Raw genomic sequence first — 26,028 nt, 5'->3', positions numbered from 1 at the left:
TTTATTTTAGGTCTTTTTGGTAGATGAGTTGCTGTTACTAAATATGCCATTGGATTATTTGATCCTTTATGTATAACTGAAGGACAAATATTTTATGATTTCACTTACATGAGGTACCTAGAATATTCAAATTCATAGAAACAGAAAATAGAAGGTGGCTACCAGAGTTTATGGAGATGGGACATCATGAGAATTATCATTTAATGGGTAGAGTTTTAGTTTGGGATGATAAAGTTCAGGAGATGGATAGTTGTGATGGTTGCACAACAAAGTGAATGTACTTAATGTGCCATTCGACTGTATATTTAAAATGCTTAAAATAGTAAATTTTATGTTATCTATTTTACCGTAATAAAAATAGTACAGCTGTACTAGTAATATTAAATGGTCTACTTTCTTAGGGTATAGGAATGAATAAAGTGAATTTGATTTTCAAAAGCACATATTATATGCTAAACGTGTTACATATATAAGACTACAACCCTATGACGTATATACTTATTACTAGCTCTCCTTTACCTGTAAACAAACCATGTTGAGCTTAAAGTGGTTCATTTATACAAATTTATTAACAACCTCCTGTTTGTTCAACTCTCAGTATAATTTGTCTGAGGTATAAATAAGACTTATAAGCCAGTAACAGAGGGGCTGATATTTCAACCTATTTCTGCTTGACTCTCTGTTCCACCACTCTGCCTTCCATGAGAATATTGCAGATTCTTGTTATGATGAAATACAGACATGGCATTCTGTTATACCATTGATTCTGACATGTCATAATGCAAGACTAGGGGAAAAAAGTCATATAGTGACAATGCAAGCATGCTGAGATAATCCCAACCTTGTGAACATCTGTGAGTTTTAAACAGGTCATTTCTAATTTGAATACACTATGAGATAGAAATGTTTCATATACTATGTAGTTATCTATGACAGTATGTTTTGTTTTAAATTAGTTTCCCATCAGATATAAAGTTGGTGCTTTTCTTTATAATGCCACAAGTCTCTGGAGTCTCTCAGGGAAGAATTTTATTCTTGTATTTATTTGCTGTTTCACTTTACATTCCTTCATTTCTGTTTTTTCTTTCTTCCTTTGGGAGCCTTCGTCCTTCCAGTGACAGAAGACTGAAGTTGTCTCTTCATGATAAATAATTCAATGAAAATGTCAGAATATAATAATTTCCAAAGTCTAGTCATGGAATGACTGATTTTTGGTAATGCTAAAGGCAAAATAACTTTAGCCTATACCATAAAAAAGATCTGGATATTCCCTTTGTATTTTCAGTAACTTGATTTTACATATACCCTTTCCATTACCCTTCAGAAGTGGAATGTTTGATGTACTATGGAGAAAACCAAATCAGTTCTACATTTCGTGAACCCTATTACTTAACTATCTTTAGTAGCCATGGAAATAATTCCCCAGTAAATATATGGTTACTAAATCACTGCCTAATTACCTTTCTTTACATTCAAAAATGACTATTTGATAAAATACAAAGTTTTTAAAAAGTTATGATATTTTGTTACAGTGAGGCAATTTATATGTTTTCTTAACATCTCCCCAAAAGTCTGAAACACACTGAATGCTTCTTTGGAAGCCAAGGAGCTTGTTGCTGACATAGTAATAATTTGGTTGTTTGCACATTTTATAAAATACTAAAATGTTCCAAGTTACCATATTCCTTAAATAACTCATGGTAAGATGTTATCGCTGAAGTGTTAGCTTGTGTGTAGGAGGGAAATTATATGTTACAGTGTTATATAAAACTGACTCATATGAGTAGGTGAAAGATCCCAAGAATACCAGGACACCCACACTAGAAAAAGCCAATATGTACGCTTTCTCTTTACACTATGTTCTAGCAGGCTGCTTAATGGAACTGTATATTCATTAAAGAAATTTCTGTAATTTCTTTCATTGCCTTGGTGAGTATCTTTCTGGTTAAAAAAAAAAAGTGAAATTTTGTGATCATTAAAAAAATTATTTTCTGTAGGACAAAAAAGCTTGACTCAGTATTTGAAGTAATTAACTTCTCTATGCTTCAGTTTTTGTTTTGTTTTGTTTTGAGATGGAGTCTCACTCTGTCATCCAGACTGGAGTGCAGTGGTGTGATCTTGGATCACTGAAACCTCCGCCTCCTGAGTTCAAGCAATCCTCCTGCCTCAGCCTCCCGAGTAGCTGGGATTACAGGCGCCCACCATCACTCCCAGCTAATTTTTGTATTTTTTAGTAGAGATGGGGTTTCACCATATCGGTCAGGCTAGTCTCAAACTCCTGACTTCAGGTGATCCACCCACCTGGGCCTCCCAAAGTGCTGGGATTACAGGCGTGAGCCACTGCTTCCAGCCTGCTTCAGTTTTTTAATTAGTTAAAATCAAAAGAATAAAACATACCTACTTTTAGAGTATTTTAGAAGTCTTTTCTTTTCTTTTCTTTTCTTTTTTGAGACAGTCCAGGTTGGAGTGCAGTGTTGCGATCTCAGCTCACCTCAACTTCCGTCTCCCAGGTTCAACCGATTCTCCTGCCTCAGCCTCCCGAGTAGTTGGGATTACAGGTGCCCACCACCATGCCTGGCTAATTTTTGTATTTTTAGTAGAGATGGGGTTTTGACATGTTTGTGAGGCTGGTCTCAAACTCCTGACCTCAGGTGATCTGCCTGCCTCAGTCTCCCAAAGTGCTGGGATTACAGGCGTGAATCACCATGCCCAACCTAGAATATTTCTTTTCTTTTTTTCTTTTTTTTTTTGAGACAAGAGTCTCGCTCTGTCGCCCAGGCTGGAGTGCAGCGCGATATCAGCTCCATCTCCCAGGTTCACGCCATTCTCCTGCCTCGGCCTCCCGAGTAGGTGGGACTACAGGCGCCCACCACCATGCCCACTAATTTTTTGTGTTTTTTAGTAGAGATGGGGTTTCACCGTGTTGGCCAGGTTGGTCTCGATCTCCTGACCTCGTGATCTGCCCTCCTCGGCCTCCCAAACTGCTGGGATTACAGGCGTGAGCCACTGTGCCTGGCCCAAATATCCTTAACTGTATTTGTTATCCAAAATACTGTTTTGGTTGAATATCACAAGTTAGATTTTGCTTGTATGGAGAATTTTTTGTTGGTGTTTGTTTTTTAAAGAATGGTTCTGAGGTTCTTTCACAACGTGCTAACTAAGCCTTATTGTTTTATTGGAATTCTCGTTCTATTTTTAACCAACATTCTTTGTCTAAACTGAGAATCTCAACCAATACTTAAGAAAAAATTCTATTTTGTTGAGAAGAATGTAAACCCCCTTTGAAGACAGCAAAAGGGTAGCTCTTGTGACATAGACCTTCTATAAGACATTTTCATTAATGGTTTTCAGTTACTACAAGATCTCTGTGATGGTGATGGTGTTATTCTGACTCTTTCAGAGAGAAAGCTGTGGCTGTGAGAGATAAAGTAACCTGCCCCTCTAATGCAGAGTTGGGATTCGAACATAAGTCTGTCCGACAAAACCCCTGCCCTTCAATTTCTGAGTGCTATAACCATAATATATCTGCATTTGTGTATAAATATTTTTCCTTCCTTTCTGTATGGGTGTTTACATGTGTAGCATACATGTGCTTCCTGTATTATTGCATGCCTGTCTCCGCCTCCAGTGCAAAAAGAAAAGTTTGTCCCTGCTATCTTCTCAAAATGGGATGCAATTCAAACTGAATTAATTCTGTTATACATTAGTATGGTTAAATTTTCCAGATTTAAAAAATGAATTTAAATTTATTAATTGTGTTCTTAATTGATAATGATTAAAATAACCCTCCTTATGATAGTTATTTATATTAGAATTTCCATACTTGATCATGTAACTAAAGCTGTGATCAAATAATTAACATTATTTTTACAGATTGTTTATTTGTTTTAGTAAAGAGGACTCATGAAATAATTTTAAGTAAATCCAAATTTTTGGGATGTATATGTTTATCACATATGTGTGTGTGTGTGTGTGTGTCTACATTTGTGTTTGTGGGTGTATCAGATTAAATTTTAATTAAGATTCGTTGTACACTTAGAAAAATACTGATTTGTAAATCTTTCTAAGCCGTTTCTTAGTCAGTGGAAACTTAATTTGATCAGGGTCTTCAGAAGTTTAGTTTTGAATTGTAATCAGTCATAACTGTAACTATAGCGATCATTCCTTGGATTTATGTGGCATCTTTATTTTTTATAATTTAATACTTTAATGTGTATGATTTCATTGTAGTTGTCACTCCTACTGTATGGAGATAGTAGACTGAAGGAGATAATTCTTGATAATTTTCTCAGTGTTGCATGATATCAAAGATAGAAATAGAATTCAGGACAGTTATGACCACTGATCCTTAGTTCTCTCCACTGAATCATTGTTTGCAAATATGTCTGTCAGATCTCTGAGAATTTTTTACTTTGCCTTTTTAGCTTAATGATAAAATAAGTTCTATAGGCAAAAACTTATTTCTCATAATACTTTCTCGTTGCATTGACATTTTCATAAGATTGGACTTTGTTCCTTAAACCAGTGTTCTACAACTTAGGGTCCAAATACCGTTTTTGCTTTCTGGTGGCAGTTCAAATAAATGTCCACTGAGCGGCTATATATTGGCCACAGAGGCCCTTAGAATACAGAAATGAATAAGACATTGTCTTGTCTTCAAGAAATGCATTGCCTAGCTGCGGAACATATATAAATTTTGTTACATTGTATAGATATCACAGTGGAAGTGTGTTGAAAATACATAGAGTATACTGGTTGAAGATGGCGTGAAAGGAAAATTCATCTTGGAATGCTTCTCAGGGGACTAATGTCTAAACTGGGTTTCGAAGGACAAATATGCATTTACTAACTAGCTAGGGTGAGATATGGGAAGGGAATTTTTATGAGGTCATTTCAGGTAAAAGGAACATAATGATTAGGGAAACATTATACAGAAGAGTAATCCACATATATTCCAGAAGATGTTTTTAAGCATGTTTCTTCTTGCTTTTTAAGTAAAAATTTTGTGGTAATTAGAGCATTTATCAAGTAGTGCTTGTACTGATCTAAGCTTCTATCCATCTGTGATCATGGATAAGCATTAAGGTGGCAGTAATAAATGGTAAAGTAACTGAGTAGCAGGTAATAAAAGGGAAATAGAAGAATAAGATGCCTGGATTATCTACCAACTTTAAAAAGAAAAGGTAACTATATGTTTTCTAAGATATAAATTCTGTAGAAGACTAATTTATTCGACACATATATATTGAGCTTGTATCCCCACTTCACAAACCGTAAAACTAAAGCACAGAGGTAAAGTAATCTGCCTAAGCTTACCAGTATAAATGGACAAGGCAGCTTGCATTTTGATTCTAAGCCAGTGCTTAAAGAACTTGAAAAAAGGCCGGGTACGGTGGCTCATGCCTGTAATCCCAGCACTTTTAGGAGGCCGAGGCGGGTGGATCACGAGGTCAGGAGATTGAGACCATCCTGACTAACACGGTGAAACGCCGTCTCTACTAAAAATACAAAAAATTAGACGGGCGTTGTCTAGGAGAATGGCCTGAGCCCAGGAGGCGGAGTTTGCAGTGAGCCGAGATCCACTGGGCGATAGAGCGAGACTCAGTCTCAAAAAAAAAAAAAAGAATTTGAGGCCGGGCGCGGTGGCTCAAGCCTGTAATCCCAGCACTTTGGGAGGCCAAGGCGGGCGGATCACGAGGTCAGGAGATGGATACTATCCTGGCTAACATGGTGAAACCCCGTCTCTACTAAAAAAATACAAAAAACTAGCTGGGCGAGGTGGCGGGTGCCTGTAGTCCCAGCTACTCGGGAGGCTGAGGCAGGAGAATGGCGTAAACTTGGGAGGCGGAGCTTGCAGTGAGCTGAGATCGGGCCACTGCACTCCAGCCCGGATGACAGAGCCAAAAAAAAAAAAAAAAAGAATTTGAAAAATGCTCAGAGGGTCTGGAGTGCTGTTAATGAGCGAGAGACACAAAGTAAGGCTGAAAGCTTGGCTGTGAAGAGGTGGAACAGAATGGCTGGAAGCTAGAGAGGCAAAGTAAGGACCAAGGAGGCATTTTTGTTTGTTTTTAAGATGGTTAATGCTTAACATGTATAAATGCTGATAAAAATTATCCAGCAAAGAGAGATATTTAGAAAGTACAGATGAAAGAAGGGGGGATCCTCAGTAGTAAAGGTTTCTGAGAATGTAAGAGGGGTTAGGACCTAGAACACCAATTTAGAGTTTGCCAGAAGGGACACCCCAAGGGAGGACAGACATGGGCATAGTACAGATGAAGAGTTAAGGTTTGTATTGGGAAATTTAAGGTTGTTCATTTATTTCATGTATTGGCCTATTGGGCTGCTTTGCTTGTGCACATTGTCCTTTAAGTATCTCTGATATACCTGAAACAACAACCTCATATGGATTAGAAGTGCTCTTTGACATTCATTTCAGAGTCTTAACTGTAGATATGGACAAGGAGGGGTTGGTATTTGGGAGTCTTAAGAAAGTTCTGACTGCCTGGTACAAAGGAAAAAGTGAGATAATGCTGTGCTCATTTGTTTAAATGGGAGCAGAGAATGAAAGCCACTCAAGCCTGGGTCTAGGAGATGTGGCGAGAAATACACATTAAGCCATAGGAAGAGGAATTGGACCAAGAGAAACATAGTTCCTACAGCTCATCTACCTTAAAGGTAATGAAAACCTATCATGTAAAATAATAGAATAGCATCACACTTAAAGAATCTAACCTTTTTTCTTAGTGCTTTTATATGCAATAACCTTTCAGATCACAAATCATAAAGCCAGGCACGGTGGCTCATGCCTGTAATCCCAGCACTATGGGAGGCCGTCACAGGTGGATCACTTGCACTTGAGCACAGGAGTTTGAGACCAGCCTGGGCAACATGGTGAAATCCCGTCTCTACAAAAAATACAAAAATTAGCTGAGTGCAGTGATGTGTGCCTGTATTCCCAGCTACTCAGGAGTCTGAGGCAGAAGAACTGGTTGAGCCTGGGAGATGGAGGTTGTAGTGAGCCGAGATTGTGCCATCACACTCTAGCCTGGGCAACTGGAGTGAAACCCTGTCTCAAAAAAAAAAAAAAAAAAAAAAATCAAGACAAATCTTAGAATTCTAAAGCTGAAGGATCCTTATATACTATTATGGATCATTTAATAAAAAAGAGAACTGACACATCAAAGTTGAGTGATTAATCCAAGATTCCAAACACAGCTTTTAGTGGCAAGGTCAGAACTCAAACCACAAGTTTTTAACTCACAGTTTACTGCCTTTCCACCACACCATGCTTCCCTTTAAGCATGACCCTCGCCTCTCCATCTTCTTCTTTTTTTTATTTTTTTGAGACGGAGTATCACTCTGTTGCCAAGGCTGGAGTGTAGTGGCATGATCTCAGCTCACTGCAACCTCCACCTCCTGGGTTCAAGCTATTCTCCTGCCTCAGCCTCTCGAGCAGCTGGGACTACAGGTGCCTGCCACCATGCCCAGCTAATTTTTGTATTTTTAGTAGAGATAGTGTTTTGCCATGTTGGCCAGGCTGGTCTCAAACTCCTGACCTCAGGTGATCTGCCTGCCTCAGCCTCCCAAAGTGCTGGGATTACAGGCATGAGCCACCGTGCCTGGCCCATCCATTTTTCATATATTGTGTTTTTCAGATTCTGTGCTATTTTAGTGAGTCCTTAGCACTTATTTGATAGTTCTCTTCAAATACCTAATTTAAATGGTCAGCTACTTGGTCTGCAAAATGTCTGTTAGGTGAAACCATCAAATTTATTTTGTTATTTTGTTTCAATAAATATGATGAGCTTGTTTTCATGTTTGTTGTCTGCATAAACGTCTTCTTTTGAGAAGTGTCTGTTCATATTCTTCGCCCACTTTTTGATGTGGTTGGTTTTTTTTTCTTGTAAATTTGTTTAAGTTCTTAGTAGATTCTGGATATTGGCCCTTTGTCAGATGGATAGATTGCAAAAATTTTCTCCCATTCTGTAGGTTGCCTGTTCACTCTGATGATAGTTTCTTTTGCTGTGCAGAAGCTCTTTAGTTTAATTAGATCCCAGTTGTCAATTTTGGCTTTTGTTGCCATTGCTTTTGGTGTTTTAGTCATGAAGTCTTTGACATTTCCTGTTTTGTTTTTTAAATTCCTGTGTTTTCTTTTGGTGGATTGAATCAGTTTTCAGAACATGAACTGAATATTTATGTGAAGTTGAAAATAAACGTTTAATAACTTAGACTTGTACTTTTGGATATAGATTTCATTTTGTTGTCATAGGAACCAAATGGGTAAGATAATGACAAAATTAGGTAACAGTCAGTTAAGGGGGAAATGTTTACATGAGCTTTAAAACAGGACCAGAACTAAAGATTTCTGAATCTTTGATATTTTACCTTGGTGTTCTTTGATAAGTCTGCTTTGGATTCATTATCTTCATTGATGGAATGAAGAGGTTTATCAAACAGGGATCGTTTGCAAAATACCTCCCACACATGAGGAACTGAGTATACCATTTCATTTATCAACTTCTTCGATTCTGTTCTTTTGCTCTCCTGTAGACTGAAATGCCTTCTACTGCCCCATTTTTAGTTTCTCTTGGTGATAGCATGCCCTCCAGGCTGAGGCTATTTTTTAGTTCATCCTGCCTGCCCAGACTAACAGAGCTTCTAACTATATGGCATTTGAGTGGTTTGTGTAATTTTCTTTTGAAACAGAGGTGGTGTCCCAGCACATCTAAACAAAGTCCCATTCGGCAACTCTTGTTAGCTATTAAAATATTAAATAAAAGACAGATCCTTATACCCCAGCAGTCAGATGATTGGCATGTCCAAGCTGTGGAATAAGTTCATGGCTTAGTTGCCTTTCCTACTGTAGATCTTAATAACTACCTGTCAGTTTCTCTTGAAATCAACTTGCAGGCACCAGGCAGGTAACATATACCAATGTGGCAGGTTGATTGCAAAGCAGCACTAGCCTCATATCTCAGGGGGACAGCTGCTTCTCAGCTTTAGCCAATTATTGCCATGGTAGAGTACCCATCCAACATTGCCAAATTTCTCACTTTGTAAAGGTTTTTTGTGAATTACTCTGATTTTGAAATGTTAGCAACTAATGTGAATTTCCCAAGCACTCTGAGGCTAAAGCAGATCCTTCTGTAAACCAGACTGTGAGTTTGCAACTTCCACCCTAAGGAGAACAGTGTGACATGGATCCCTGTGCCTCCACATTGCTTCACCTGCCACCACTACCAGTCTTAGCCAGCTCTGAAGACATATAAGGGCACTGGGGCTGTTAGGAAGGAAGAAAAACCAAAGGAGGTAGGAACTTGTTTAGTTCTGTGTGTTACCTCAGGTCCTATACTCTTCCCCTTTGAAGGGGAAAAGTGTTTATGTTTAGAAATAAAAGCCTATGTTCCTCTGAGAAACACTTTCTTTTCATGTATGATAACTCAATTTTGTTTTAAGATTGACCTTACCTGTCTGTTGAAATTGACCATAGCACATCCCTTGATCCTTGAGATTTTACTATTCAACCTGTTTTTCTGTTTTTGTTGTTGTTCTTTTCACTTCCTGAAATTAGGAGAGTAGTACATATTTGTATCTTCCACAGACGATACAAACTTTAAGATGTAGAAGCTTATGGTTTTATAGATGAGTGGATTTGGAACTCTTCCCTTCAGGGTCAATGTACTTGACTGTCTGAATTAAACTTGGTTCCCAAGTTAATAACTCCCAAGCTAATAAGTCAATTTTTGTGAGTAGTTCTAAGGTACACTTCTGTCGATCAAGAAAAACTTTCTGGTATACTTTTGTGGAAAAATAGAAGAAAAGATAGGGGTAACAGGCAGTTGTTAAGTAAGACCTAAAGGTGACTGGGTGTGGTGGTTCATACCTGTAATCTTAGCACTTTGGGAGGCCGAGGCGGGCGGATCACCTGAGGTCAGGAGTTCGAGATCAGCCTGCTCAACATGGTGAAACCCCATCTCTATGATAAACAAAAAAATTAGCTGGGCGTGGTGATGGGCACCTGGAATCCCAGCTATTCAGGAGGCTGAGGCAGGAGAATCACTTGAACCTGGGGCAGAGGTTGCAGTGAGCCGAAATCGCACCTCTGCGCTCCAGCCTGTGTGTCAAGAGTGAAACTCTGTCTCAAAAAAAAACAAAAACAAAAACAAAAAAAAAGACATATTCCTATCTTTTGGAAAGATAGGAATATTGTAAGTGACCAATGAAAATTTCTAGTTACTGATGCCATACTTCCAATACATTGTTTTAAATGTTTTATATATACAAAACAGAATAGGATTAATATAATGAATCTTTATGTACCTATCACAAGCTTCAACAGTTACCAGCTCAAGTATACACACCCCAACCCCTGTGCCTCCCACTGGAGATATATTTATATTTAATTTTTAGTAACTTAAAACAATTTTTTTTTTAGAGTTAGAGTCTCACTGTGTTCCCCAGGCTAGTCTTGAACTCCTGGCTTCAAGCTGTCCTCCCACTTCAGCCTCCTAAGTAGCTGAGACTTCAGGCTCATGCCGCTGCATCCAGCTTTGATATTTTTTTTAAAAGCAAATCTCAGACTTACATGAGATTAACCTTTAAAACTTTGTTTCACGTGACATTTCAATTAATTTCCTCTGAGGAGGGAAGAGTTATTTGTGAATGAGCTAGAGAAAAGACAATAATAGAATAAAGAATAATTAGTGCCAGACGTGGTGGCTCATACCTGTAATCCCAGCACTTTGGGAGGATGAGGTGGGTGGGTTACCTGAGGTCAGGAGTTTAAGACCAGCCTGGCCTACATGGCGAAACCCTGTCTTTACTAAAAATACAAAAACTAGCCAGGTATGGTGGCGGGCACCTGTAATCCCGCTAGTAGGGATGCTGAGGCAGGAGAATCACTTGAACCTGGGAGGCAGAGGTTGCAGTGAGCCGATAGTGCCACTACACTCCAGCCTGGGCAACAGAGGGAGACTGAAAAAGAAAGAAAGAGAGAAAGAAAGAGAGAGAGAGGGAGAGAGGAAAAGAGAAAGAAAGAAAGGAGGGAAGGAGGAAGGGAAGGGAGGAGGGAAGGAAGGAAGGAAAGAAGGGAAGAAAATTAAAGAAAGGACAGAGTTAAGGAAAAATTATTATAATATGAAAGTTGCCTGAGAAGAGGCTACAGAAAGTTGCCTGAGAATAGGCTACATTTACCATGACTTTAAATACTGTGTGTACTTATATATGTCTACTCTTTTTAGTTACATGGAATTATAGCCAAAGATTATTTCTGTACTGGATGCAGCCCCTGGGAAGAAGCTTTCAAAGTGACCCGTAGGGTTTCATTTATAGGGAAGGAGGAGCTTGGAGTACTTATAATCAACTGAAGTAGAAAAGGCTTTTAAACTAATAGATTTGTTGTGGGAAGTGTCCATCAGTGCCTTTATGTTTTTACCTGGTCCTTGAAGTTTTTATTTGTGGTACAGCAGTTTATTCATATATTTGTATGAATATCTGAAACTTGAACAAATAAGGTAATTAATGTTTTTAGTCTACTTTAAATTGCATTTGCCTTCTATTTTGAATTCCCATCCAATTTCCTTTGCTATTCTTTAGAACTAATCCAGTTCTATCCCCTACCTCTAAAACTTTTAAATTTACTTATTATTGAAATTTAGTCTTTTCCAGGCTAGGAGTATTTACTGAATCTTACTTTGCCTGGAGACTGCTAAATGATGTATATGTTTTAAATTATTTAATCCTGCTAACAGTCTTTTCAGATGTATACTATATTTTCCATTTTGCTAGTGAAGAAACTAGGTTCAATGAATTTAAGGTTTCTCAGACAGAAAGTGGCAGAACCTCTATTTGAACCATTTTTTTGACTTCAGAACTAGTATCATCACCAGTGCCCACGATGCTACTCAGAGCTGTCTAGTCCAGGTACAGTGTTTTCTGCTTATAAGCTTATGATTTTAGACTCATAGTACTAAACTATAGATTACAATTATCTATAGCAAAAGACCTGCTTTATGAACTTCTCAAATTTGTCTGTTTTGTCTTGTTTGGTTTGGTTTGAGATGGAGTTTTGCTCTTGTTGCCTAGGCTGGAGTGCAATAGTGTGACCTCTGCTCACTACAACCTCCACCTCCCGTGTTCAAGCGATTATCCTGCCTCAGCCTCCCGAACAGCTGGGATTACAGGAATGCACCGCCAAACCCGGCTAATTTTTTGTATTTTTACTAGAGACGGAGTTTCTCCATGTTGGTCAGGCTGGTCTTGAACTCCCAACCTCAGGTGATCCGCCCAACTTGGCCTCCCAAAGTGCTGGGATTACAGGCGTGAGCCACCATGCCTGGCCAAATTTATCTTAAAGGCATGTTGTTTATCACTTATTTGGTTGTGAAGGTCAAACAAGTATACCAGCCATTTTTATTTATAGCAGAATATATGAATAATGTACACATGAGCTATACAGGAGTGATGAAAGTGATTATATAAAGTTTTCACACCCACCCTTAAGGGGAATATCAGCTTCAATGATCATTTTCAGGCCTGTTCTCTATTGCTATCCAATAGAGCTTTCTGCAGTGATAGAAATGTTTTGTATCTGCAGATGTCTAATACAGCACCTGTTAGCTAGTATGGTTATTGAGAACTAAAAAGGTTACTAAACCATGACTAAGGGACTGAATGTTTTATTTTATTGCCTTTTAGTTAATTTAAATTAAGTAAAAATTCATCACTAGTGGCTGCCATATTGAACAGCACAGCTCTATAAGATTATAGTTTGTATTATGATTTATATGTATTGTAAAATATATTCATTTTAAGGCAAAAATAGAATACTTGATTTCATTTCTTTTTCTGAGATTCTTGTTGGGGCAAGAAGTGTAATTTGTTAAATTCAGTGCCTACTACCTTTGAAGAAAATAAGAAAATTGCCTTAGGTACTAAAGATTCATGGAACTAAACTTACTTTGGTTTATTTTATGCAGTTTCATCAAGCAGCAAGTTATAAATATTACATAATTGATAATGCTTCTGGATGAGTGGAAATTTTCAGGCTCAAAAGTTAGCTGTTTTGTCCAGGCTCGGTGGCTCACACCTATAATCCCAGCACTTTTGGAGGCTGAGTGAGGCAGATCACCTGATGTCAAGAGTTCAATACCAGCCTGGTCAACATGGTAAAACCTCATTTCTACTAAAAGTATTTTTAAAAAATTAGCTGGGCATGGTGGCAGGCACCTGTAAGCCCAATTACTCAGGAGACTGAGGCAGGAGAATTGCTTGAACCCAGCAGGCAGAGGTTGCAGTGAGCTGAGACCATGCCACTGCTCTCCAACCTGGATGGCAGAACGAGACTCCATCTCAAAAAAAAAAAAAAAAAAAAGTTAGCTGTTTGATCAATTTGCTAATATTTAAGCAGTAGACAGAAAAACTAAACTAAAAGTTATCATTGGAGAAGGGACTTCTTGCAGCTACAGGTGTAAAACATTGTCAAATAGCAATTCTGAGCCAAGTCAGGAAGGGACATTTAAAAATTACACACACCCTGACCCTCTTTCCACACCCCCTGACCCTCTTTCCACACCCACAACCCCTGCTGCATTCATCACCTTCTCACCCTTGAATATTCTGATATGTTTCCCTTTCTGTTTCAAGGTACTTTGTATAATGGGAAATCTTACTGATAGTAGTGAGGTACCCATGAGAATGAGATTGGCAGGAAAAAATACTTGAGAACCAGAGTTTTAGACTTTAATATTTAGGATGAATCAATGAAAGATTTGTTACTTGAAATTTTTCTATTTTTATTTTTTTAAAAAAATATTTTTGCTGCTGTCAAATTAATATAAATAAATCAACCCAAAGATTCCTTTTTCTTAGTTGTTTTCAGAGTTGGTACCCCAGAAGTTTATGTTGTCATTCTAAAGTTAACTATGTTGTTAGAAGGTTTGCTTCATAAGGAGAATTTCTAGATATGTTAAGCTCTGGAACAGGATGAAAACTTTTTTCTTTGTGCATATCTTACTTTTTTAGATCTTTATGTTTTTCAGATTTTAAAAAGCAGATAGAGAACACAATTGCTTTATAAAAAATCAAAGACAGTGATAAAATTCCTCAATGGAGCAAAGGATCCTAATTTCTTCTGTTAGGGCCTTTCTTTGACAGAATTATAATAGGACATTTATAATAAGAGGAAATTATAGTGATATTCTTTCTTCTCTGGGCATGGTATGCTTCTTCCTTTGTCCTTTGATTTGAGCTTCAAATTTTACTAGGCAAGCTGGGCACTGACATTGTCTCAATAAGCTGAAAGTGTATTAAAACGAGATGAAGAGATGAGTTTTATAAGCCTATTGGTGACATCGTAGCCCCAAATAGCTCATGTATATGGGAGTAGTCTTATGTTCAAGAGAAGAATGAGGCAGAAAGAATTTAAAAAGTAAAATGATTAAACTTTCTGCGTAGCTACCAATTCCATTAATACAGTATTAGGCCTGTCTGAACTGTGACAGTCTGGGAGTCTGTCACATATATAAGAAATAGTCATGATCACTTTCATTTAGTTTTTATCGGTTACCTAAGAGAAGATGATAAGAAGTATCATGACTGGGGAAGAGAGGGTTCAAAACACTTAGATTACAATCTACAAACCACAGTGTCTTTGGGAGTTAGGAGACCTGGGTTCTTGTTTTAGTTTGAATATTAATTAGGTGTCTGACCTTGAGCAGTGATTTAACCTGCCTTGATCAGAGTTTTATTTTTTTCTTTCTGTCCCTTTTTATAATTTGGAAATATTTGATTACAGTAAAAATAATGTGTGTAAGGTATTGTTTCTACTATAGCAAAATAATAAATTTAGCATACATCACCCTACAACTCGATTTGAAAATACAGGAATATTAGTGGTACTATTGAATTTAGTACTGGGTGGATTAGAATAGATCTCTGTGTCTCCTCATAAACTTTTTTGTTGTTTTCTTCCCCCCACTTAGATCTAGGGACTGTTTGGAAGAATTTTCTGATTCTAAATAGTTTTTATTCCTAGAATCATTTTCTTCTGTCATCAGTAGAGTTCAATATCCCTGAAGTACCAATTTCAAAAGTGGTTAACATGGTATATAATAAATGTGATCATTTTTCTCTGAACTCTAAACGTAACATCTTTTTTGCATGTCTAGTAGAAATATATGCAGCATGTCTAAAATCAATTGCTATTACACATTCACTGTAATAGCTATGAAGATTCCAGTTGCCTTTGTTTTGCAGCCTTGGCAAAAAAGACTTTTTTATGCATGAGTCTAAAATTCATGTGAAATGCAAAGGATCCAAGATAGCCAAAACAATTTTGAGAAAGTGTCATACTTCTGATTTTGAAACTATAGCTATAGTAATGAATGAAGACTATAAGTACTGGCATAAAGAGAGACCTATAGATGATCAATGGAATAGAATTGAGAGTCTAGAAATAAATGCATACATCTATGGTCAGTTGATTTCAACAAGTATGCTGACTCAATGGGGGAAAGAATAGTATTTTCAACAAATAGTGCTGCAACAACAGTTAACTCACATACAAAAAAACTTTACACTTTTCACAAAAAATAACTCAAAATAAATCAAAGATATAAGAGCTAGAACTTGAAAGAAAAGCTAAGTGAGGCCGGGCGTGGTAGCTCATGCCTGTAATCCCAGCACTTTGGGAGGCCAAGGCGTGTGGATCACGAGGTCAGGAGATCGAGACCATCCTGGCTAACACGGTGAAACCCTGTCTCTACTAAAAATACAAAAAATTAGCCGGGCGTGGTGGCGGGTGCCTGTAGGCCCTGCTACTCGGGAGGCTGAGGCAGGAGAATGGCGTGAACCCAGGAGGTGGAGCTTGCAGTGAGCCGAGATCGCGCCACTGCACTCCAGTCTGGGAGACAGAGCGAGACTCTGTCTCAAAAAAAAAAAGAAAGAAAGAAAGAAAGAAAACCTAAGTGTAAATTTTTGTGACTTGTTAGGAGGCAGTAGCTTCATAGATAAGACACCTAAAAACATACAGCCAAATTAAAAGTACATAAACTGAATTTCATTAAAATAAGAAACTTCTGTGCTTTAAAGGGCATCATCAATGAAGTGTAAAGATAACCCACAGACTAGGAACAAATATTTGCAAATCATGCTTCTGATAAGGGACTTGTATTAAGAATATATAAACAACTTATAACTCAGCAATAAAAAGATAACTCAATTAAAAAATGGGCAAAGGATATGAATAGACGGGCATCATCAATAAAGTGTAAAGATAACCCAGAGACTAGGAACAAATATTTGAAAATCATGTTTCTGATAAGGGACTTTGTATCAAGGATATATAAGCAACTTATAACTCAGCAATAAAAAGATAACTCAATTAAAAAATGGGCAAAAAATATGAATAGACATTTATCCAAAGAGGATATACAAATTGCCAATAAGTTCATGAAAAGATGCTGAACATCTTTAATCTCACCCATGAGGGTGGCTATAATCAAAAAGAAGGACAATAGTAAATGTGACAATAGTAAGTGTTGACAAGGATGTGGATTAATTGAAATCCTCATGCACTCCTAATTGGAATGTAAAATAGTGCAGCCACTTTGAAAAACAGTTTGGTAGTTCCTCACAAAGGTATGCATAAAGTTACCACATAATCCAGCACTTCCACTTGTACATGTATTGTATCCAAGAAAATTGAGAATATGTGGTGACAAAAACATGTATACAATTGGTCTTTCACTATTTTTTATGTTATCCTAAAAGCAGAATGAAGCCAAATAGTCATGGACAAACAAATGTGCTGAATCCATAAAATGGACTAGTATCCATGAAATGGAATAGTAATATACTGTATCACATGGATGAACCTTGAAAACATCATGCTGAGTTAAGGAAGCCAGACATAAGAGGCCACTTATTGTATGATGGCGTATTTATGAAATGTCCTGGAATTAGATAGATGGTTGCACAACTTTGTGAATACATTAAAATCTGCATTGTATGCTTTATAAGAGTGAATTTCATGGCAAGTGAATTATATTGCCATTAAAAATATTGAATTTACCAATTTTCTCCTCAATCCTGCCCCTCCTACAGTCTTCTCTATTTCAAAATCTAGCGACCATTTGAAAGGTGTTCTACTGTCAGAGGGAATAGATTCTTAAATGAGAATGAGATCCAGAGGCAGTCAATAGAGTGATAATTTGAGGTTCCTTAGGAATAGACTGTACCCCAATCCTGTAGTTTGCATCCGTGTAAAAAATTCTTTGGCCAGGCATCTAGTAATATAACAATCTAATTCCAGATGAATCTGTAAGTATGGCTTTCTGGTTCCTTTGGAAAGATCACTACAGCTTCCCATGGCTGGCATTCTCAGGATGAATGAGAACTACTTCACCCATAAAATTAGCTATTAATACAGTCTGCCCCAAAGCACCTCCCATCTCTCCTCTAAAAATGGATTGTCATAAATAGTGCTTTAACAGAATGGCTATGACAACACTGTTAGCTTTCACCAAAATCTGTTTCTTATTCTTATTGAGTATATAGCTAGCCTACTTTTCTCCACTTTCCTTACAGGTAATGTAAGGCCATGTGACTGAGTTCTAGCCAATGAAATATTAGCAGAAGACACTTCCTACATGTGTTTTTTTGCTTTTCCCCCTTGCCAGCTAGATGGAGAACCTAGGTGTTGGCAAAACCTCAAGATGGAAGGAGCATAGATTCCTAAGTTACCTCATGGAGGAGAACTGCATGCCAATCATTAACACCTTCTCCTACTACTATGTGATTGGGAAATAAATTCCTTTTTCAGATGAGTTCTCACATGTTTTGGAGTCTATTTGCTATATAGCCAAGTCTACCCTAATCAACATACCAGCTGAATGTAATTCTCACAAAAAATAATGACAAAAAAAGAAAAATCTTCAAAGACAGTATCACGACAGGTAGTGAACTAAACAAATAAAATAACTTTAATCCAAGGAAATAAGCAAAGTAGATTTTGGAATTTAATTAATCCTTTGGAGATGTGAAATATTTTATCCATAAACAATAATCAACTAGAGATATTGGCAGGCTGAAATTTTAAAATATCAGTAGTTGGCCTCAGTAGCAGTATGGAGTCATTTGAAGGGTGAACTAGAAGGTTGAAAAAGGAAATCTTCTAGTTAGAAAGTATAAGAAGGCAGCCGGGCGTGGTGGCTCACTCCTGTAATCCCAGCACTTTGGGAGGCCAAGGCAGGTGGATCACCTGAAGTCAGGGGTTCAAATCCATCCTGGCCAACTTGGCAAAACCCCGTCTCTACTAAAAGTACAAAATTAGCCGGGGATGGTAGCGCATTCTTGTAATTCCAGTCACTTGGGCGGGTGAGGCAGGAGAATCACTTGAACCTGGGAGGTGGAGGTTGCAGTGAGCCAAAATTGTGCCATTGCCCTTCAACCTGGGCAACAGGAGCAAAACTCTGTCTCAAAAAAAAAAAAAAAAAAAAAAAAAAAGAAGTATAAGAAGGCATTGTGATCCCATTCAGTGGCCAGGCACACTGAAAGAGTTTGAGCAGGTAATTGACATGAAGATAGTTTTCATTTGTCTATTCTTCTTGACCCAGCCTAAGTTATATATACCTCTTGTATATAATTGTTCTGTGGGTTCTGGTGCCTCTTTTGTTGGTTGAAATAAAAAAATAACAAGACTGTTGGATTTGGAGAATGGCAATGGAAAATTTGCTGTCCTAATATTCTCCATTCTAAATTGTAGTAGCGCATTGAGAGAGACCCAAGACCACAGCACAATTCACAATTACAAAGATACAGAATCACCCTAAGTGCCCATCAGCCAATGAGTGGATAAAGAGTGTGGTATGTATATACCATGCAATACTACTTAACCATGAAAGAGAATGAAAAATGTCTTTTGCAGCAACCTGGATGGAACTAGAGGTCATTATCCTAAGTGAAGTAACTCAGGAATGGAAAACTAAATACCATATGTTCTCACTTATAAGTAGAAGTTAAGTCATGGGTATGCAAAGGCATACGGAGTGGTATAATGGACCTTAGAGACTCAGAAGGGGGAGAATGGGAAGGGGGTGAGGGATGAAAAGTCATCTTTGGAGTACAGTGTACACTATTTGGGTGATTAGTAGACTAAAAGCCCAGGCTTTACCACCCTACAATTAATCTACGTAACCAGAAATCACTTGTATTCCTAAAGCTCTTTAGATCGTTAAATTAAAAAAAAAAAATAAAGATTTAAAAAGAGAGAGAGACCCAATAAATTAATAATGAGAGCCTGGTCACTATCTGTGAAAGGCTCCAAAACACTGTTTTTATATAATATGAATGTTGATATGGTTTGGCTGTGTCCCCATTCAAATCTCAACTTGAATTGTATCTCCCAGAATTCCCATGTGTTGTGGGAGGCTGTACTGCCTAAAAATGGCTGCACCAATATTTCCCATTACACCTGTTCTTCATGGAAGGGACCCAGCGGGAGGTAATTGAATCGTGGGGGCCAGTCTTTCCCTTGCTATTCTCGTGATAGTGAACAAGTCTCATGAGATCTGTTGGGTTTATCAGGGGATCCACTTTTGCTTCTTCCTAATTTTTCTTTTGCTGCCGCCATGTAAGAAGTGACTTTCACCTCCCATCATAATTCTGAGGTCTGGAGATTGTTCCCTCAGATCCTTCAAGTGATTCTTTACCTGTACTTTGGTAGTTTGCTCACTGGGATGCATTGAAGAGTACTAAGCTAAAGACTTGAAGGGATCTTTGTATGTAATAGATATGGATATCTCTCTCATGTGAACTTTAATTGTCTTGGCCTTCCCAGATGCTCAGCTCCACCTCTTCAACTCACAGAGACTGTGGATATTCTGACACTCCATCTGGGTTCCCCCTGGAAGCTCTTCTCTAGGCTTACTCTTTGGCTTTCATAGGGCTAACATCTTTTGATTGCTGTCTTTCATGCATCACTGCCCTTTGTTGTCTCATGTCCAGTATCTTAGAACCCATTGTTTAACTTATTTTGCATGGTTTTTTTGTGTCTTTGTTTTCAGATTTAGATAGCAGGATAAATCCAGTCTGTCACTCTCTTGGCTAGAACTCTTTCTATAGTTTTAAGAGTCTCATAAAAGCAATATGAGAAGGCTCTGAAGCTCAATTGCTTCAGTTTAAATGCTGGGTCTTCTACTATTAGCTGTTTGACCTTGGATGTTACTTAACCTCTCTGAGCCTCAGTTTTCTAATCTATAATAGGAACATAAAATTTTTTAATATCATAGGGCGTTTTTGAGGATTAAAAGAGGTAATGCATATGAAATACTTCAAATATTGCCTGTTATATAAGCTCTCAATAAATGAGTTAATTTAATTTTTTATTTTATTTTATTTTATTTATTGTTTTTGAGATGGAGTCTCGCTCTGTCGCCCAGGCTGGAGTGCAGTGGCACCATCTTGGCTCACTGCAAGCTCTGCCTCCCAGAATAAACGAGTTATTCTAAAGTAAAATTTCTAATGCAAGAGACTCCACCTTTGGAAGGAGACAGATGTTGGTTTCATTATCAGCTGTACCACTTATTGTGACCTTATTTAGCCTTTGTTAATCTCATTTTACTCGTTACAGAATGTGGACCAGGTACCATGGCTAATGCCTGCAATCCCAGCACTTTGGGAGGATGAGGTGGGAGGATTACTTGAGCCCAGGAGTTTGAGACCAGCCTGGACAACAGAGTGAGACCCTGTCTCTACAAAATATACAAAAATTAGTCATATATAGTTGTCTTTGCCTATAGTCCCAGGTACTCAGGAGGCTGCGGCTGGAGGATTGCTTCAGTCTGTGAGTTCAAGGCTATGGTGACCCAAGGTTTTGCCACTGCACTGCAGCCTGGATGATAGAGACCGTGCCTCAAAAAAAGAAATAAATGTGGATGATAATAAACCTACTTATTAAATAGTTATATGGATAAAATAAAATGGTGTTTGTAAAGCACTTGGCACAGTGCCTGGCACAGATGAGTTACTCAGTGATTATTGTTCCAGTTATCTATTGATGCATAATAAAGTGCCCCAAAGCTTAGTGTCTTAAAATAATTCTTTTTTTTTTCTTTTTTTATTTTTTGAGATGGAATCTCACTGTGTCGCCCAAGCTGAAGTGCAGTGGAGTAATCTCGACTCACTGCAACCTCTGCCTCCCAGGTTCAAGTGATTCTCCTGTCTCAGCCTCTCGAGTAGCTGGGATTACAGGCACCCACCACCACACTCGGCTAATTTTTGTATTTTTAGTAGAGACGGGGTTTCCGCATATTGACCAGGATGGTCTCGAACTACAGACCTCAGGTGATCTGCCCACCTTGTCCTCCCAAAGTGCTGGAATTACAGGCATGAGCCACCACGCCCAGCCAAAACAATTCTTGAAATACCATTGCTTGTTTTATTATCTGTAATGGTTCAGGGGTTTGGTTGGGCTCTCTCGGGATTTCTCATTGCAATTGTATTGGATGGTGTCATCTTGAGGCTTTCCTAGTCACATGTCTGTCAGTTGATTTAGGTTGTTTGCTGGAACCTCACCTGGTGCTATGGACACCCTCATTTGATCTCTTTAGTTCCTCATAGTATGGTTACTGAATTCCAAGAACAAACTTCCCACGAGGATCAAGCGGGAAGACCACCGTTTATGACAGCCTCAGAAATCACCTAGTATTACAGTGTAATTGTAATCACCTAGTATTACAATGTACTAGGTTATTTTTATTGTAGTCATAGGCCCATATAATCTCCAGAGGTGGGAACATAGACTCCTCTCTTGGTAGGGTGAGGGTAAATGTCACCTTGCAAGAAGAACATGTGTAATGGGAAATATTGGTGCAGCCATTTTTAGACAGTACAGTCTGCCACAGTTAGCTATTATTCATGTGCATGTTTACATGTATGCACACATTTCACATAAAATTTTGGGTCCTCTCCCCTTCTTTACAGAGTTTTCCATGTACTTTTTGTGAGCTCTTTTGTTCATATCTGAAGTACCTATGGCCAACATTCTTCTACTTGCGTTCTTCTGGCTTCTGTTTGAGCCTTACAAATCATTATTAGTCTTTAATCAGAGTGCATGAAGTCTATCTTTTGAGACTAATACATTAATTCCTTCTCATTTTTATCATTAATGAATACTTTGCCCACTCATGTGTTTGTGGAGGACATCAGCAATTGGCATAAAGTCTTTACTCCTGTTTCTTGTGGTTCACATATGATTGCTTATAATGTGTGTTATAGTGAATGTCTTAGTATTTTCCAACTGTTGTTCAACTGAAGTATCTTTTATTACTTTACAAAGAGACTGAATTCCAGATTGATGTGATTGAAGTTTCATCATAAGATTACTTTGAGATTTTTCAAAGTAAATGTATGGCTGTTCAGATAAATGTCAACTTTTTATTGATGTCAACTCAACAATTAATTGCCAAGAGTGGTTTTCATTAAAATTGGTATGCAGCTGAGAGCGCAGGAAATCTTTGTTAAAAGAGGAAAGATCATGAATCATAATGCCTAGTTCTTATCTAATTAGGCTATTTGTGTACTTTTCTATCTCTTTTAATCTTGCTTAAGCCCGACAGACCTGGAGATCTGGCCAAAAACAACAACTCTAAAATATTAAATATTAAAAGAGCTCAACTATTTCCTTTTCCTTTGTAATTTAGCATACATATTGGGAAGTTGGGTCTGTTCTCTCCAGATGGCAAAAATATGGCAACTCTTCATCTTTGTACAGTACTCTAGAGTTTCCAAAATTACTTTAACTAAATGGGCTTTCTAGTTTAATACATTTCAGTATAATAAAAAGAATATGGCTTCTGGTACAAAATGGTAGAATAAGTAACCACTGTCATTTCCCTTGTTTCCCTCTCAAAATCTCATTAAAACTCACTATAAGTATAAAAAATAAACCTATGACAGTGAAAAGAGATTGGTCATTTGTAGATAAAAAGGTTCAGCAAAGTTTTTGAAGATTGCTGACAGCTGAAATAGAAAAAGAGGAAGTTCCAGCCCAGAGTACAAAATAGAAGGAAACTTATTGGAGCTTGGAGCTGATTTTTCTACATATCCAACAGCAGAAGGGATAAAACACAACATATTACCTAGAATTATAAGTCTACCCCTTCATCCTTATTATAAATGAACCACCAGTGATCCTCCATTATAGGAAGCAAATGAGCATCTTGAAAGAGGGAGACTGTCCTCAGAAGAAGCAGATTATTCAGGGAACATAAGATACTTTAGAAAAAGTACTCTGAGAAACATAGAGAACGCTGAAAAAGCCACAGCATTTATAAAATGAAAAATGGCTATGAAAAATGAATAGGCTGAGAATAGGAAAGAGCTCTTATAAATCAAGAGTATGATTCTTGATATTTTAAAAATTAATAAAGTGTTGGCCAGGCACAGTGGCTCACATCTGTAATCCCAACACCTTGGGAGGCCATGGTGGGCAGATCACCTGAGGTCAGGAGTTCAAGACCAGCTTGCCAAACATGGTAAAACCCCATCTCTACGAAAAATACAAAAATTAGCCAGGTTTGGTGGCATGCGCCTGTAATCCTAGCTGCTCAGGAGGATGAGACAGGAGAATAATTTGAACCTGGGAGGCGGAGGTTGCAGTGAGCCGAGATTGTGCCACTGCACTCCAGCCTGGGTGACAGAGTGAGAGTCTCTCTCAAAAAATAAATAAATAAATAAATAAATAAATAAATAAATAAATAAAATAAATAAAGGGTTGAAACAAACAACCCAAAAAGACAGAAAAATAGAGGAAAAAAAATTAAACAGAGCAATCCAAGATGTTAAACACATAGCTAAGAGATACTTCATAAAGAGAAAACAAAATAACAAAATTGAACATTAAATTGAAGGAATTATCAAATAAGTTTTATAAGGAAAATTTTCACTTCTTATTTTTCCAGCTCATACCTTTTCTACTCCAGCTCCAACAATTAGTCAACACTACCAGGACCTACAATCTATTTATCCTTCCAAACGCTACACCTTTGCCCAGTCTCTCACTCTCCTGATAGTCTCTTTTCTTCATACCTAGATTAAATTCCATGGTTAATCATTCTAATAATTTCCTCAAATACACTCGCAAATTTCTTGCTCCCTCTTATTTTCTGTCCTCATGTGGCTAGGACAATTCTGGTTAAATCTGACTTTCCATCAAGCTTGTTCCTGTATGCCCATGCTTCTAATGGTGGTTGCAGAAAAACCTGCCGATTATTCTAGCTTTAAATTCATCCTCTGGCTGGGTGGCAGTCATACTATACTGCACTATTCATTCCTATCATTCTCCATGACAACTATTTCTTTCTTTCTCCCATGTCCTCAAATTTCTAACACCTCCTCCTGCATCTTAACACCCAGTTGATGACACTGCTTCCTCCGTTTCCAAGGAAACGAAGCTATCAGACAAGAAGTGTTACAAGCTCTCTATATCTACTCATGTCTCTGCTTTTTTACCCCTGTATTTTATCATCTCCCCCAATACCCTGGATGAACTATCCGTCTGTTGATTCTGTCATACAGTTTCTTTTTTTTTTTTTTTTGGAGATTGAGTTTCACTCTTGTTGCCCAGGCTGGAGTGCAATGGTGCAATCAGCTCACTGGAACATCTGCCTCCTGGCTTCAAGCGATTCTCCTGCCTCAGCCTCCCAAATTGCTGGGATTACAGGCACCCACCACTATGCCCAGCTAAGTTTTTGTATTTTTAGTAGAGATGGGGTTTCAGCATGTTCACCAGGCTGGTCTCCTGACCAACTCCTGACCTCATGTGATCCACCCTCCTCAGCCTCCCAAAGTGCTGGGATTATAGGTGTGAGTCACCGCACCTGGCTGTGTCATGCAATTTTTTTATTTTCCTTTCCTCTTCTTTTCTTTTTCTTTGTTCTTTTTTTTTTTTTTTTGGGATGGAGTCTTGCTTTGTCACCCAGGCTATAGTGCAGTGGCACGGTCTCGACTTACTGCAACCTCTGCCTCTTGGGTTCAAGCAATTCTACTGCCTCAGCCTCCCGAGTAGCTGAGATTACAGGCACCCGCCACTGCACTCAGCTAATTTTTGTATTTTTAGTAGAGACAGGGTTTCACCATCTTGGCCATGCTGGTCTCAAACTCCTGACCTCATGATCCACCCGCCTCAGCCTCCCATAGTGCTGGGATTACAGGCATGAGCCACTGCGCCTGGCCCTTGTCATGCAATTTCAACCATTGCCTCTTATTATGTACTCAAGAACATTGCCCTGGCAGTTCTATAGATTTTCCCCCACTCAATCTGTTCTCTATTGATCGTTCTTATTACCATAAAAGCATTTTCCCGTTTATTTATTTACTTATTTATTTAGATGGAGTCTCACTGTGTCACCCAGGCTGGAGTGCAGTGAGCCATTTTGGCCCACTGCAACCTCCACCTCCCAGGTTCAAGTGATTCTCCTGCCTAAGCCTCCCCATTAGCTGGAACTACAGGAGTTTGCCAACATGACTGGCTAATTTTTGTATTTTTAGTAGAGATGGGGATTCATCATGTTGGCCAGGCTGATCTCTAACTCCTGACCTCAAGTGATCCACCTGCCTCGGCCTCCCAAAATGCTGGAATTATAGGCATGAGCCACCATGCCCGGCCTGTTTTTCCCTTTAAAAACAAAGCAACCAAACCAACCTACTCTTGACTGCATATTCTCCTCCAGTTACCACTATATTTCTCTACTTCTTTACTGCAAAATTCCATATAATAATTATCTGTATTCGCTGTTTCTGGTTTTCAGCTCCTATTCTTGTTGAGTTTTCATGCTAACCATAACACCAAAACTACCCTTATGGAGGCTACTAATAATCCCCAGTGTGGCTAAATCCAGTGATCATTGCTCATTTCTTATTTTATCAAAACTATTATCATAATTTGAGACATATGTTTTCTTACCTTTTTGATTGTATCCTCTCCCCCATGCCCACTGCTTTAATAGCTTATTGCAGTATAATCTACAT

The 26,028-nt window shown here is 38.2% G+C and overlaps 1 protein-coding gene and 1 long non-coding RNA gene across 16 annotated transcripts in view; both read left to right on the top strand.

Moving 5' to 3' along the window:
- The window catches only part of LOC105492641 (zinc finger RANBP2-type containing 3), a 294,136-nt gene that overhangs the window by 58,233 nt on the left and 209,875 nt on the right, over window positions 1-26,028 (top strand). For 2 of the 15 annotated variants that reach the window (XM_071072664.1, XM_071072660.1), the window contains exon 1: window positions 262-854. The exons of 10 other annotated variants lie outside the window; for them this stretch is intronic. The gene's annotated coding sequence lies outside the window, so the exon portion shown is untranslated. Of the gene's footprint in view, window positions 1-260; window positions 870-6,558; window positions 6,676-26,028 lie in introns of those variants that run through there. 3 more of the 15 variants (XM_071072659.1, XM_071072665.1, XM_071072661.1) reach the window with 3 other exon arrangements.
- LOC112428592 (uncharacterized) lies at window positions 11,934-18,507 on the top strand. Its single transcript, XR_003020619.2, has 2 exons — window positions 11,934-13,166; window positions 17,587-18,507. It is a non-coding gene; the product is annotated as an uncharacterized lncRNA (long non-coding RNA).

Source organism: Macaca nemestrina, chromosome 11 (genome assembly GCF_043159975.1).
Source record: "Macaca nemestrina isolate mMacNem1 chromosome 11, mMacNem.hap1, whole genome shotgun sequence".
Classification (NCBI taxonomy): domain Eukaryota; kingdom Metazoa; phylum Chordata; class Mammalia; order Primates; family Cercopithecidae; genus Macaca; species Macaca nemestrina.
The sequence above is the reverse complement of the archived record's forward strand: the minus strand, read 5'-3'. Positions and strand labels throughout refer to the sequence as shown.